Source organism: Protopterus annectens, chromosome 8.part0 (genome assembly GCF_019279795.1).
Source record: "Protopterus annectens isolate FY-2018-M chromosome 8.part0, PAN1.0, whole genome shotgun sequence".
NCBI lineage: Eukaryota > Metazoa > Chordata > Ceratodontiformes > Protopteridae > Protopterus > Protopterus annectens.
The window spans coordinates 5,547,183-5,562,617 of record NC_056741.1 but is presented as its reverse complement, the minus strand read 5'-3'; positions in this window follow the sequence as shown (position 1 = coordinate 5,562,617).

The window sequence follows — 15,435 nt, the reverse complement described above, 5'->3', positions numbered from 1 at the left end:
TGCAATTAAACAAATGAACATTGCATAAACAATAACCCAGAAATGCATTTTAGCTTGCTACTTTGCAAACCATACCATGTAACCTATTGTAGTCCTCATGCCCTCCCAAAGTCTTGTCTCACGAATCAGAGACAATGACCCAAAATCAAGAACAGATATTATTCACTGCTCTTATATACCTAGAAGGTTGATAGAACAATTGGTTTTGTATTATCAAGCATTTTATGAAGTATATGAAATCTGTAAATTTCATGTTTGTTATTTATAGATTACAATCCACAACATGTTTAAAGAAAATCATAACTTTTATGAGAAATAGGCCATAAATATAAGGTAAAATAAGGGACAGTTGAGAACTATGCACTTTACATGCACATATGCGCGCGTGCGCACGCGCACAAACACACACACAAGGACACACAGACACACACATGGATACATGCGCGCGCACACACACACACACACACACACACACACACACACACACACACACACACACACACACACGCACACACATGCTATCATCAGTTGCAGCCACATGTATGAATGTACACCTTAGTTATCTGCTTGAGATTAAGTGAATGAATACATTTATAATTAATGGACATTTAATGTAACTCCCATCTGACCTGACAACTTCTCAGCTCAAGAATCAGAGATAAAGACCCAAAATCATGAACAGATTTTAAATGTTTCTCTTATATACCTGGAAAGCTGCTAGACTAAAGCCTTTGCATTGGCAAGCATTTTCTGAATAACACAAGGTCTGAAACTGATGTCTGTCATTATTTAGTGACTGGAATCCACAGTAGTTTGCTGAAAGCTACAAATTCTACAAGGAACACCCACAAAATATCACCCAATTCCTTTGCTCAAGCATTCTGGACAAAGACAGAAATGATGGGGTGGCTTGGGAGTGCCTTCTGTGTGGAGTCTGCATGTCTTCCCCGCGGTTGGGTAGCGTTCAACAGACATGCTTGCGTAAATGGGCGTGCCTTCATTGAAGGTTGGGCATTGAGCTGGCACCTCGGCGTTTCGTAGAAAAAAAAAAAAAAAAAAAAAACTACTGCCAATCATTAGCGGACTGGAGTTCCACTGTGGTGACCCCTTAGCGGGAAAAAGCCAAAAAGACAAACATTATTTTTAAATTTTTTCTATTTGCTCAGTGGGTAAACACACTGGAAAATGTTTCCCTTTTCAGGGGTGACTATGAAGCACTGTCTGGTTAAGTGACTCACTCAGTCACACTGCTGAAAAACTGACCCTGATGGATCTACCTCACATTTGCAAAATAAACAGTGCTAGAACTATCTGATCTAAGGACCTAAACCTCTTCTGTGATATAAACAAAGCATGTTTAACGAGAAACAACTAACAAAAAAATTCCTTACCTCTGAAGCCAAGATTACTCTCTCTTACCTACCTTCTACCCAGTCTAATGTACAATCCTCAAATTCTCACAAAACTTAACTCAGCACTCCTAACCAAACTCAAATCTACCTACAACAAGATAGCTAGATTTGCTGCCCAACAAACCTAAAACATCCATCACTGTCTCTTTCTAAAACACCTAAACTGGCTTGAATTACCCTGCCAGCTTCATCTCTCTCAACTCCAGATCATCCATTCTATCCTATACCAGCCTTCCTACTGCCCAGCACTATCCCCTCTCATCTCCCATTATTCCCCCTCCAGACCTCTCCAAAGCTCTAACCAAGACCTACTACAAATCTACAAACCCAAGTCTAAATTTGGATGCAGCATGTACAGCTGCCACCCCACTATTGCCTGGAATAGGCTCCCACTAGAAATCAGGACCCTTACACATCCTAAACAATTTAAAACAACCACCAAAGAGCACTTTAAAAGTCATTGGTCCTGACACTGCACTTTCCCTCCTTAACATCCCGTACTTCTCATACCTTAATTTACTCTCTGCCCTTAACTCTCTCTTCTCACTAGCTCTCTCTAATCTTCCTTGACTACTCTTTCTACTGTCTTCTAAAATCTATTAAGCAAATTGCCTCAGAGAAAAACGATATTGTAATTGGCTTGCCTCTATGCAACTACATCATGATAAAACTGGGTTTTTGTAACCACTTACCCCAAAAAGTATACCCATCTTAATGACATATTTCTTTTTATACATCTTAAAATAGTTATGCTATACTCCTAATTATTGACACTGTATAACATTGCATTGCTACTTACTGCCTTGTAATAATCCTGTAACATTACTGCTTAATGCTAATTTATAATGAAAATTGTATAATATGTTGAAGCTTTTCTTCCTGGGCCTCCGCTGAAAAAGGGCTCTTCAGCTCAGTCAGACAATTCCGGTCAACAAATGTAAAATGAATAAAATAAAATAAAAATTAATAAATAAATATTGGAAGGACAGGTATGTGTCTCGGACAGTACCTCTTCTCTGGAACTGATTCCACATCTGTAAGAAGCAGAGCTCTTCCCTAAGTTTATTCAAATGTAGTTTGGATCAATGGATGGGAAATTGCAAATTCTCCCATGGCTTGTCTGTGGTCCTTATGGACAGGGCCAGCTTGTAGATGCCCTAATGCCCAGGCATATACCAAAGCCATTCTAGTCTTCAGGCATTGATAATTAAGAGAATTGGGACATGAATGGATAGGCTTAAAAAGGCTCTAGGGCTGTTAGCTTAGTAACCTCCTATGAGGCTGTGGAATCAAAGCCTGACTACATGAAGCAGTGCATTAATGGCACAGAACCTTAACTCTTTGCGCTACATTCCAGACTATTCTACTTCACTCAAAATGCTATCAGGTGTTTTATCGCATGCATTTTCTGAATGAAAATAACAATGAAACCATAATGACTGACATTATTGACTAATTGTAATCCTCAGTGATTTACAATAAAATCAAATATTTTATGAGGGATGGCAAAAATCTGTGGCAAAATCTATGACAATCCGCAAAATCAAGAAGAGGTGAGAAGGAAGACAATATTTATTTTAACAGCAGGGCAACAGATGCAGCGCAGACATGCAGCTTCTGAACAATTATAACTATGAAACTTTAAAGACTAACATTATTGACTGGCTATAATCTTCACTGATTTATCAGAAAATCAAACGATTTTACAAGGGATGGCAAAAATATGAGGCAAAAATGAAAGATGTTCTGCAATTTCCGAGAGAGTTGAGAGATAGACACGCACACACACACACACACACACACACACACACACACACACACACACACACACACACACACACACACACACACATATCCTCTCACCTGCACTTTCACACACACACACACACACACACACACACACACACACACACACACACACACACACACACACACACACACACACACATATCCTCTCACCTGCACTTTCACACACACACACACACACACACACACACACACACACACACACACATCTTCTCACCTGCACTTTCACACACACACACACACACACACACACACATATGCAATGTCATGCATCCGCTCACCTGCACACACACACACACACACACACACACACACACACACACACACACACACACACACACACACACACACACACACACACACACACACACACACACACCAAATACATTGCATAGTTGCTTACCTTGTTTTACTATGTCTTCAGCACTTCATAGTACCTTATTCTTTTTTATTAGAAGGCAACTATGTAGGCTTGTCCATTATTGGACCACTTTGTCTATGACCAGCTGCAAGATGTCTCTCTCTCTCTCTCCCTCACTGACTCTACATTTGAGCCATTGAAAGAAACGCACCAGAGTTAATTGATGGGGATGAGATTTTTTCTTTTAATGCTGATGTTTATGAGGCACTCTAGCTAGCCTTATTGTAGATCTGGCCTTGTTTTTGCACTAATAGGTTGCGGTATATTTTTTATCACAGTCCAATGAGGTTTAAATGACAAAATAGCCATAACTGTACTGGATGGGTAGGGGTTGTTTTAGGAAGAAAGTAACTTACCCTCTGTCATTTGTTTATTTATCCACTTGGCTATGCAGGGCTAATGTGTGTTTCTTTGAAATAAGTTGGAATAGTTGTGGTTTCTATGACAAATCAGTCAGGATTGTAATCACTAAACAGTGACAGAGATGTTAGTTTCATACTTCATAAAAATGTTATTCTAGCAGTTTTCTAAGTATATCATAACATTTGTTTCTAATTCTGTGTCTTTGTCCCCTTTTTTGGCTTTCTCTCTGACTCTTGTTCTCAGAATTTTGAGGGGTATTATCTTTTATCACAATTAGAGTAGGTTTGCACAGAAAAGTGTTTATAAATTCTGGATGGTGGTGGGGAGGGTGCTGTGTATGGATGAAGGTAACTTACCTTTTTTCAATTTAAACAGATTGCTTTGCAAGACAGTGCACTTTTGTATGAAATAAGTTATATGTTCCACTATTCAACATCTGAAGTGTACACAGCCAACGATGGTGCTATAATTGCATTGTATGATGGCTCTGGATAAAAGTGGCTTACACTGGCTCTCATGATCAGATTGGGTTTTGCAGGGCTAGTGTACATTTATGTAAAGCAAGTTGGCATACTTTACTGACGCCATTTTTTATTGCAGTTAGAATTTTGATGTGCGTATAATTTAGTAGGTGTAAGTGAGATGTAGACATTGTGGGAGTATAATAATAGCATTTCAAATGGTTTTAAATCAGGAAGGGGAATGAAAACAATCATGAGCATTTATGCATGTTCCAAAAATTAGTGTGTATGCTGTTAGGTCCATGGCTTGAAAACTGCATGGGGCCTTAGATGCATTTAATTCACCATTGTCTCAAGATGATGTGCTCTTTGTCTTATAGGTAGTTTCATCCTGTAATGCAGTGATGGTCCCACTATGTAACACTGTCCTCAAGAGGAAACACGATTCTTTAGTTGACTGGAAGTCTGTGCCATAGACAATTTATTCTGTGATGTGGTAAGGGAACTTTTACATATCTATGATCTGTGGTCATTATCCTGACCTGTTGCACTAGTACTTGGTGTCCTTCCTGAAAGTGATGATGCAGAACTTGTATAATGACCTGCATGATGCCCAGTCAAGGGATGTCCTAACAATAGAGGCCAAGTGTCATGGAAACCTTTAATGAGGGGTGCCAGAAGGTTGCACATGTCAAGATGCAGGAGAAGACTTTGTACCCTGTGATGGCCCCTCTAGATGGCCACCTCTTGTTCATTCCCTATCGCAATCTTGTACAACACTAGCAATGTAATCATCCACATGGAGGGGGACAGAGAAGCAGTGCTTGTATGTATAAATATATATATATATATTTTATATATATATATATATATATATATATATATATATATCTATGGGTGTACTTTTCTACAATGAAAATTCACTTTTTTTGAAATGGAAAGTACATCACCACTTAAGCGAACGTGCATTTTAATGAAAGTGCAGTTTTGCTTAAGCTCACTAGACCGAACCTACTGCACTACAATGGAGGACATTGAAAAATGGGCTATGTCCTTCACTGTGGTGCAACAGTCATGGACCTTAGGGTTAAGGCATGGGTCAAGGTAAGGGGATTGCCCTACTAACTATCCCCTTACCCTAACACTGTCTAACCCTAAGGTCCGTGACTATCGCACCACAGTGGAGGACATAGCCTGATTTGGAATGTCTTCCACTGTGGTGCGATAGTCACAGACCTTAGGGTTAGGGCATGGGTCAAGGTAAGGGGATAGCCCTACTAACTATCCCCTTACCCTAACCCGTGCCCTAATCCTAAGGTCCATGACTGCTAGCCCATTCGGTCTAGCGGGTTCGCGAGAGTGCACTTTCGCTTTAGTGTGGGTGTACTTTTGAAGTTCGAAGTAGTGAACTTTCTTCAAAAGTACACCCACACATATATATATATATATATATATGTGTGTGTGTGTGTGTGTGTGTGTGTGTGTGTGTGTGTGTGTGTGTGTGTGTGTGTGTGTGTGTGTGTGTGTGTGTGTGCGTGCCACCCTTGTAAGGCCAGTCTTTACTGTGTTCCTAGTGCTACGGTCTTCACTGATCCCTAACAACATAGCTGTCAGGTCCATGCTGGATTATTTTGTAGTAGATTGTGCTTGGATGACACTTCTCTGACTGGATCCAAATGAAGCCCCATATCAGGGACCAGCTTTGATGGCTGACATCAGGTAGCATTGCAAGGATGCAAAATTGTAGGCATACCCACTTCTGATGTAGTGTGTGCTCATATTTTGCTGCAGCCATTGAAGGAATGTTGTTGGAGGTTGGACTCACAGAGGACCCCTCCCCACTGGGAGTTCTGAGTGCTCAGACTATACAATTATATGTTCATCTGAGGGTGAGGTCACACCTTGCAATGTGGGTAGATGAACATTCAGAACAGAGACAGGCAGTACCACCGTGTCATAACTCTGTGACTCATGTATATGTGTATCATCATCATCATCATTAGCCGCTTTGCAGGTGTCAACATCAGCCTGCTGTAATCCTAAGTCCTCTGCAGGAGTCACCTTAGTACTGTTCTGCCCTGTGAGTACATAACAAAAGATGCGTTAGTGTGGACATGTGTACCTGTGCTAAAACTGTGCTCATGCACTCCAAGGATGTTTATGCAAGACACAGTACATTCCCAGCCTTTCTCTGCTGCCCTCTTGATTTAGCTGGATACTTGATGGATGTTCCTGTAATAAAACACAGGTTACACTTAACTGTGGTCAGCCTACAATCTCTTGTTTTAGTGTTACTGTATAGACATCTGGTGAAAAGGTACATTTCCCATTGAGAAATATGGGTGTTGTTCCATCTTAATGTCAGTGTGCACTCCTACAAGGCTGATCCTAGATACATTGCTTCACTACATGTAGCAATGAATGGGAATAACATGTAGCTGTAAGGTAACATGACTTGTGCACTCATATTCTCTCCAGAATGAGTTTGAAGCCATTAGCCATCAGATGTGAGCACAAACAGCAATCTCCTGTACCAAGAATGACAGAAGGGTGGGGCCATCCTGTTGTCAGCGTATACTCCCCCAGGGGTAATGCTAAGACAATTGTTCCCATGATGAGACACTAAAAGCTCTGCTGGTTCTGTCATCTTGCTGTTTCCAGGTACCCTACCCCTTGTGGTTGACCTCTCAACTGCAATAGAATATTTTTTGCCTTGACATGGAATAGCATGGCAATAACATGCTTATTTTACTGTTGTAATATATCAGATTATTCTCGCCATGTCATTTACATCATGGATCACGTGATTCCATAAAGAATGATCAGCACCCCCTGAACCCAAATGGTGTAATCCATGGCTTGTAAGTACCTGTATCTGAATGTCATTTTCCGCAGCCTTGCCATCTAACATGTCTTCCTCTCGATATGCAGACACCTATGAACATGTGACACAGAACTATGAAATGGATGCTATTGGGAATGGTAGAAAGTTTACCTAGTTATGTCATACTATAATCATGGGGACTGATAATATAATATGACATATTTAGGGCTAGTTATGGCAATATATAAAGCAGGTGGGCTTGCCAGCAGGTATGTATCCTGTCAATCATCCTGCTGCCAAGATTTGAACTTAACTTGGTGATGTAACTGAGAAGACCCTACCTTAGTACAAAGGGGGTATACATGTGTGTAGGCACAAAACTACTCTGCTCAACAACTCAGGATAAATATGGCTGGGCTTGTAAGGGTTCTCGGGCCATTAACCTAGTAACCTTCTATGAACCTATGGACAGTATAGCCTAGCAGTCATTTTACTGCCTATTGCAGGAAGTAGTAGAGGCTTGATGTCATTCCTGGTTAGTTTTTCTCAAGAGTGCTGGCATGTCTTTTAAATATATCAAGTCCAATCACAGTATAGATTTACTTATAGGGAATGTCCTTTTGTGTTTCTTCACTGGAGATTCAAAAGATAGGTTTGCTCAGTAGACACCTCCAAAGTATCAAGCTCCTGCTGAGGCTGTAGCTGAGGTACATGAGAGTGATAAGGCTGTGAATACCCTGGTGGGAGAGTTCTAGCCACTTGGAGGCATCTCATGTGCATTGCTGAGGTGGCCCAGCCACAGATGGACCAAGTAGAAGAGAGCATGGCGGGCAGAGCACTTGGCAGATATGTGGCTTTGATGGAGACACTTTTGGAATGGATTGCATTCCCTTTCAACTACCTTGTTTTTACCATCAAGCTATCAGAGAAGGGTGTGATCCATAGCAACTGTGACCCTGTTCTACCACATGATTGTGCATCCCTGTAATATTCCTCTGAGACACAACAGGAAATGCAACACAACTACTTACACCACGTCCTATCCCCCAGCCATGTGTTCATTCTTCCTCCTGTAACCCATCTCATGTCCAATGCATATTCCAACCCTCTTCATAACCATATGTCTATTCTCAATTAATCTCCTTCCATCCAGTATCTCTCCAACCTCTTGCATGAAACCCACTCCTATTTGTTCTGTTGTATGGCTATCTTCCTGGCCCCTGCATGTCCACTTTCCCATTTCCTACTTTCATTCCTCTTTTACCTTCCCCCTCTTCTTTTCTCTCTATATACTAAAAAAATGGAACTTTCTTCTTTTACCTGCCTTCCTTTATACCCCTTTTCTTCACTTTAATGCATATAACAAGTGTCTCCCTATGTGCAACTGCAAATACTGTATGGTCCCATAATTTATGTAGCTGTTTGTCCCATCCTGAAAAGGGACATGTTAGCAGGCAGAGTCTGGCTAATATAAACACTGCTTTGTACCTCGCCTGTATCAGTTTATGAGTATTTGATTTGTATTTTCATGAGATTAGGGTTTGTAGTGTGTGAGCCCTGTGTGGATTGTGTCCCGCATATTGGTAAATGACAGCAATGACAAATATGATTTGTCATTACTCACATTTATCAAACTTAAAGAAATTCTGTTAAAAACTTTCAGTGATGCAGTTGGTCGAATTATATAATGGTTGAACTTCAGGAGATCAACAGTTATACAGCTAAGGGAGTTTTCCCCTTCCTTTCCAGTTGTGCAGCACTGCAGTTAGTATATTTAATTTAAAGGGATGTGGGAGGACTGCAGAGGAGTTGTTTTTCTTTGCTTTTCTGGTGATCGCAAATGTAACCTATTGGTTTACATTTGAGATCACTTTCATTCGATTATTGTATTTATGGCCCAAATGTCTTCAGTGTACCAGTCTACCAGATCATTTAACCAGTTAAATAAACAACATGCATTTGAACTTATCCCTACAGGCAGAAAACATTCTGACAGGAACTAACCATTCTTTTCTACTGAGAAATTCTTTGTTTATTTGTTCAGTTATAAAATATTAAATAGCAAAGAAGTTTTAGCAAAATGAAAAAAATAGGCATTCAAAACTTTCATATGTCTGATAGGATCTTAAATATCTGCACAGTTTTCTTTAAGACAGAGTAAGAGTAGCTAAATTATTCAGAAAGAGTGAAACTTGCATAGTGACAAAAATAGAAAGAATAATATGCCAAATAGATATTTAGTTAATAATTTTGATATGGAAATATGAGTAAGGATTAAACATTTTTTGACCTAGGCCAGAGATTTAATATGAGCTTAGATATGCAAACCATATGTTGACATGTTACAGATAAGCTTCCAAATATTTCTGCACATTGCTGTTATGACTTGTCAGGAAGAACTAAGAAATGAGTAAGCAATTAATAAAACCTATTTCTCAGTAAAAGATCATTAGTAAATAAGCTCCCAAGAAAAAAACTGCACTTTAACCCAGTAAAGTATATGATACTTTTACTATTTCCTGTGTAATTCTAAGATATATATCTGTGTGTGTGTGTGTGTGTGTGTGTGTGTGTGTGTGTGTGTAAGTGTGAAAAAAGACACAGTCATCACATTACAAAAACATATACTTTTGTTCTGTCGCTGGCCTGAGCTATCTAAAGCACCTGCGTTGTTACCTGTGAGAATGACAGAAAGCACATGAAAGTAAAATTATTTTCTATTTATATGTGCCAGAGTATGGATCATTTTGAATATGGGAAAATATAGTCTGGAATGAGAAGTTCTATTTATGGTATAACTGTCCTTTACTGGCTTTCACTGAGTTTGTATGGCTAATAAATAAATATATAAATAAATAAATAAATAAACACATAAATAAATAAATACATACATACATAAATAAATCACAATGCCATAACTGGAATCTGTTCAGTCACTAACTCAATGACAATATCAGAATTATATGTGTATTCTCAAACATGGGACAGAAATGAACAGCATTTTTGTGTGAACACCCATAACTGTAACATGAAAACGTGGAAGCTATGATTTGTAAGCTATTTATCAATTGTTTTTGTCTCCATATTTTCATTTAGTGACCACTGTCCCTGCAAACGGGTTCTCTCTGTCCCCCACTTGCTGAATCCTTGGCCACTGGCCGCATCTGCAATGGAGAAATCAGCCACAAGGACTCAAGGGCTTTGGAAAGAAGATAAGTTACTGTAGGTGTCTGGCTACATTTCCCTCAGCCTGCTACTGTAGAAAGTACCTGGTCTAAAGCAGAAATAACTGGCTCTACCCACGGCTAGGGACAGCAGCTGCTCCCCCACCCCCATCAGCTGTAAACACATTCCCCAGTTAAACTTATTCTTTTTAGTTATCAGTAAACCAAGATAAAGCTCTAGGTGAAAAAAGGTAACCCAGTAGATACACTGGAATTGCCCACTTGTAAAATAGAGACCAAAAGGTACTTAAACTGCCACTTTTTGTCTGCTTCAAACTAGGTATCTACCCAGAAAGGACACAGCTGATATCAGGTCTATAGATTGTTTTTCCCTACTAGATTCTAATAATTCCTAACAATTTGGCTATTTAGACACTTACCCTGCAATCTTTAGCCTGGGTGGTTCTAGCCCACTCCGTTTGCTACTCTCACTTCGCTCCCCTCCCTGTCCCCTATTCTCACCCACCCTCAGTACCTCTACATTTATTCTTAGCCTTAACCCCACCCCTAATTACCACCAATTAGGCTACACCACTAGTCACCCCCTCCCCCTACATCCAACACAAGCATGCTACTACCTAATATAATAACAATCCTAACCTGCGTAGTTCTAGCTCACATTACATCCTACCAAGGCTCCACAGTCACATGCCCCAACAACTTCCACTGTATTCTCTCAACACCCTCCCTCAAACATTTACACTATAACTACACAACCCCTGCCACCAAAAACATCCTTCCAATACACACACTCCATTACCAAACACCTAACACACTCAAAAATAAAATATCCCTAAGATACCATAAGCAATTTACTATGTATATAAAACATATCCTAAACGCCCTCTATAAACCAGCCCTCGCTGTAGACATCCATCCAAACCCTGGTCCTCCCAAATCCAACCCAACCACAAACCCTAGTCCAAGCAACCCCCCCCCCCCCACAACTCAATTCCTAGCCAACAAGAAAACAACAGACCTACTTATAATGTTCATAAACATCAGAAGCATATGCAATAAAATCCAAGAACTACATGCCAGCATAAGCATATATTCCCAAAATATTCTCTTCCTAACTGAAACCTGGCTCAAACCTCACATCAAAAGTGAGGAAATACTTCCACCTGAATACAACATCCTTCGCATAGACAGATTGTCCAAAAAAGGAGGTGGTGTAGCATTGATATTTAAACACCACCTCAATATTGAACTCCTGAACTCATCTGCCTCTCACCACAGCAATGAAGAAATCCTTTATGCCAATCTCAAACTAAACCCAGACAAAACAATCAATATCATAGGATGCTATTTCCCACCAGGGCAAAATATTACACCCCTAGAAAATCTCCTGAGCTGGGCTACTCTATCTCTACCCCAGGAAACCACCATTCTCTGTAAGTTTAGCATCAACTGGCTATCCCGTAATAACAGTCTCCCAACCATTCACCTTAATCTGCATGGGTTCACTCAACTCATCCAATCCCCTGCCCGAATCAACAAAACCCCTAACAATCATACCTTACTTGACTGGATCCTAGTGAACAAAGCCCCTCACTCTTACCTAGCAGGCTGCTTACCTGGCAATCTTAGTGACCACTCCCCCACTTTCCTAATTCGGCACCACACAGTTAGTCTCAAGCCCATTATCCACAGGCAAATACGGAACAAGTCCAACTTCAACACCAACTCCTTCATCTCCTCCCTGCAAATAATTAACAGGTCACCACTAAAATTCCTCAACCTAGATGAGGCTGTCCACTTCTTCAACAGTACCTTCCTCTCCATCCTAAACACCCATGCTCCTGTAAGAAATGCCAAAGTCAGATCCGGGTGTGCCCCATGATTACAAAAGACCATCGGAACCCTAAAGAAATCCAGAGATAAGGCCTGGGAGCACTGGTGACTAGCAAAAAATAACTCAGATAGGCAATCATTTCTTGAACTGCATAATAAAGCCAAAAAGCATATAAAATTAGACAAATTCCTCTACTATAAATCTGCCCTAAACTCTGCCAACCACAACCCTAAGCAATTCTGGTCCACTATTAAGACTATCCTCCACCTAGGGAAGGGTGATACCCCCCAGCCATCCATTCCCCCCTCTTCCACCAGTATTGCTGAATCCTTCAACAAACACTTCACTGAAACTATAACATCTCTAAACAAACAACACTTCCCTGCAACAGCCCCCTGAACTGTAACCCTAAACCCCCCACTCCTCTTTTATTCTTCACCTCAAGACCTACCTCCAACATAAAAAGACTATTGTCAAAACTTAAACCCACCAAACTCACATCTGACAACCTCCCCTCTGAATACTTGAAAATTTCCGCTGATACACTAGCCTACCCAATTTCAATTCTAATCAACCATTCCATAACAGAAGGCTATGTTCCCTCAATATGTCAAATATCCCACATCATTCCCCTCAACAAAGGCACCCTCTCCACCAACCTCTCCAATCGCTGCCCCATTACTATCCTCTCCCCTCTCTCCAAGATACTTGAAAAATGTATCAACACCCAGGTCTCCAAGTACTTCCTAGCTAATAATCTTCTCTCCAAAACCCAACATGGTTTCAGGCCATACCACAGCACTACCTCCGCTCAGCTCTCCTTCACCAACACTATACTTCATCTCAAAAACAATGGCCTCTTCCCTACTGCCGTATTTCTAGATCTTTCAAAGGCCTTTGACATTGTATCTCATGAGCTACTACTCTCTACTCTCCCCAACTTCTCCTTCTCACAATCAGCCTGCAACTGGTTCCACAGCTATCTACACGGATGCCAGCAATCAGTAATCTGGGATGATAACCTATCACCTCACCTCCCAGTTACTCTCGGAGCTCCCCAAGGGTCTATCCTTGGCCCTCTGCTATTCTCACCTTTCTCTAACAACCTACATACTGCCACCACACAAGCATCTCTTATACAGTACGCAGATGACTCTACTCTCATCTGCTCTGCCCCACTCTACCAGAACTACAACAAATCACACAGGAATCATTCTCTTCTGTAGAAAGCTGGTTATCCAATGCTCAGCTCCTACTCAACCCAAGTAAGACAAAACTTCTACTGTTCCAACCTTCCAAAGCCACCCAACCCCCCCCACCACTTCAACATTTTCACCAAAGGCAATACCATAATCTCTCCATCAGAACACATAAAATTACTCGGTGTGGAAATAGACAACAAACTTAGATTTGACACCCACATATCTCTCACAATAAAAAAAAGTTCATAAGAAACTTGGTGCATTATATCGAAGCCGCCAATTCCTAACCAAGGCAGCTAGAATCGCCATAGCCAATTCCCAGCTAATCTCCACCCTACTTTATGCATCCCCCATATTTACCAACCTTAGAAAGACAGACCTACATAAGCTGGATGCTTGTTACAACAAAATTGTTAAATTTGCCACTGGAACCTCCTACCACAGCCATCATTGTATCTCCCTTAAAGAACTAAACTGACTAGAACTCCTACAACTCCTTCACTTTAATCAACTCACCCTCGCTCATAAACTTATTAATCAACCCCTATAACATCCCTTCCCTTCAAACCCTTCTCCAAACCTATCACTCCACTAGGCCCCTAAGATCAACCAACAAAAATCAACTCACTGTTATCAAACCCAAAAACTCAGCAGAAGAAACCATATTTTCATGTACAATATTTAAACTTTGGAACAATCTTCCACCCTCTATAACTACTCTACCTTCCAGCAGCCTTTTCAAGACTGCACTCAAATTCCACTTAAATTTGCACTGGCTTTGTCCGTGTTCTAATCCAGACTAACACCCCCACCCTTACCCCCCCACCTAGACTCTTAACCCAACTATACTACCGCCACTACTAACCACAGTCAGAAATAGCTGGTTGTCTTTACATACTTTAACATCTTGTCTGACAACTTTGTTACTAACATTATAAACAACAAGAAACTATCTTAACTTGCAACATTTACTGTATATACTGTTGATAATCAATATCTTGTTATTGTATTAAAGCCAACAACCTGTAATGTTTACTGTTGCTGCAACTTTGTATCTCTATTTATCATGTACATGATGTGAAGCTTTTCTCCCTGGGCATCCGCTGAAAAAGGACCTGCATCCAGTCGGAATTTCCTGGTAAACAAATGCAAATAAATAAAATAAATAAATGATATAGTGAAAAAACAAAAAAAGGAGATGACAAATATATATCACTTTCCCCTTTATTACTTTTTTTCCCCTTTCACTCTTCCCTCTCTTGTAGTATATCAAGCATTGAATCTCACAGGATGTCTATGAAGATTTTTTTCTTGTGCCTCACATAGTACATCTGAAAACCTCACAAAGGCTGGTCTGTACTGACTTCGCTACACCTTGTTGAGTGTAAAGTGGGCAAGTTTCTTAGTGGTCAAGTTCAGCTCCCCCTGTTGATCCACCCATGCACTGTTTTCTTTATGAAATCAGTGTTAGTTTAGTTTCTAAATGTACACCAGCATTGCTTTTTCATTCTGTTTGTTCTAGGTGTTTCTTCTTTCTTTTGAATTTGTGCAACTATAGAGTTTAGGTTTGGGAGTTGAGGGTGTAAAGAGGCATTATCCCTGGAAAAAAATACTCACTTTTAATTGTTTTGTTTTGCCAGACAGAGTGCCCAACAAGTTCAGTTCAGATTATTAAGTTGCCATGGATATGAACATAGGTGATGTTCCCATACTATGTCCTTAACACAACTAATTCTGTAGAGGTAACAGTATTCTGATTTTTGTAAAAGAGTATTCCCAGTTCAAAGCATTTGGTCAAATACAAATAAGCCATATGCATTTTTACAGGAGGGCAAGCCCCCTGCTCTCCCTGTGCAGGGGGCTATACCCCCCCATTCCTGCAAATTATATATACCAACTCCGAGTTCACACTACAGTGGGGAAAAAG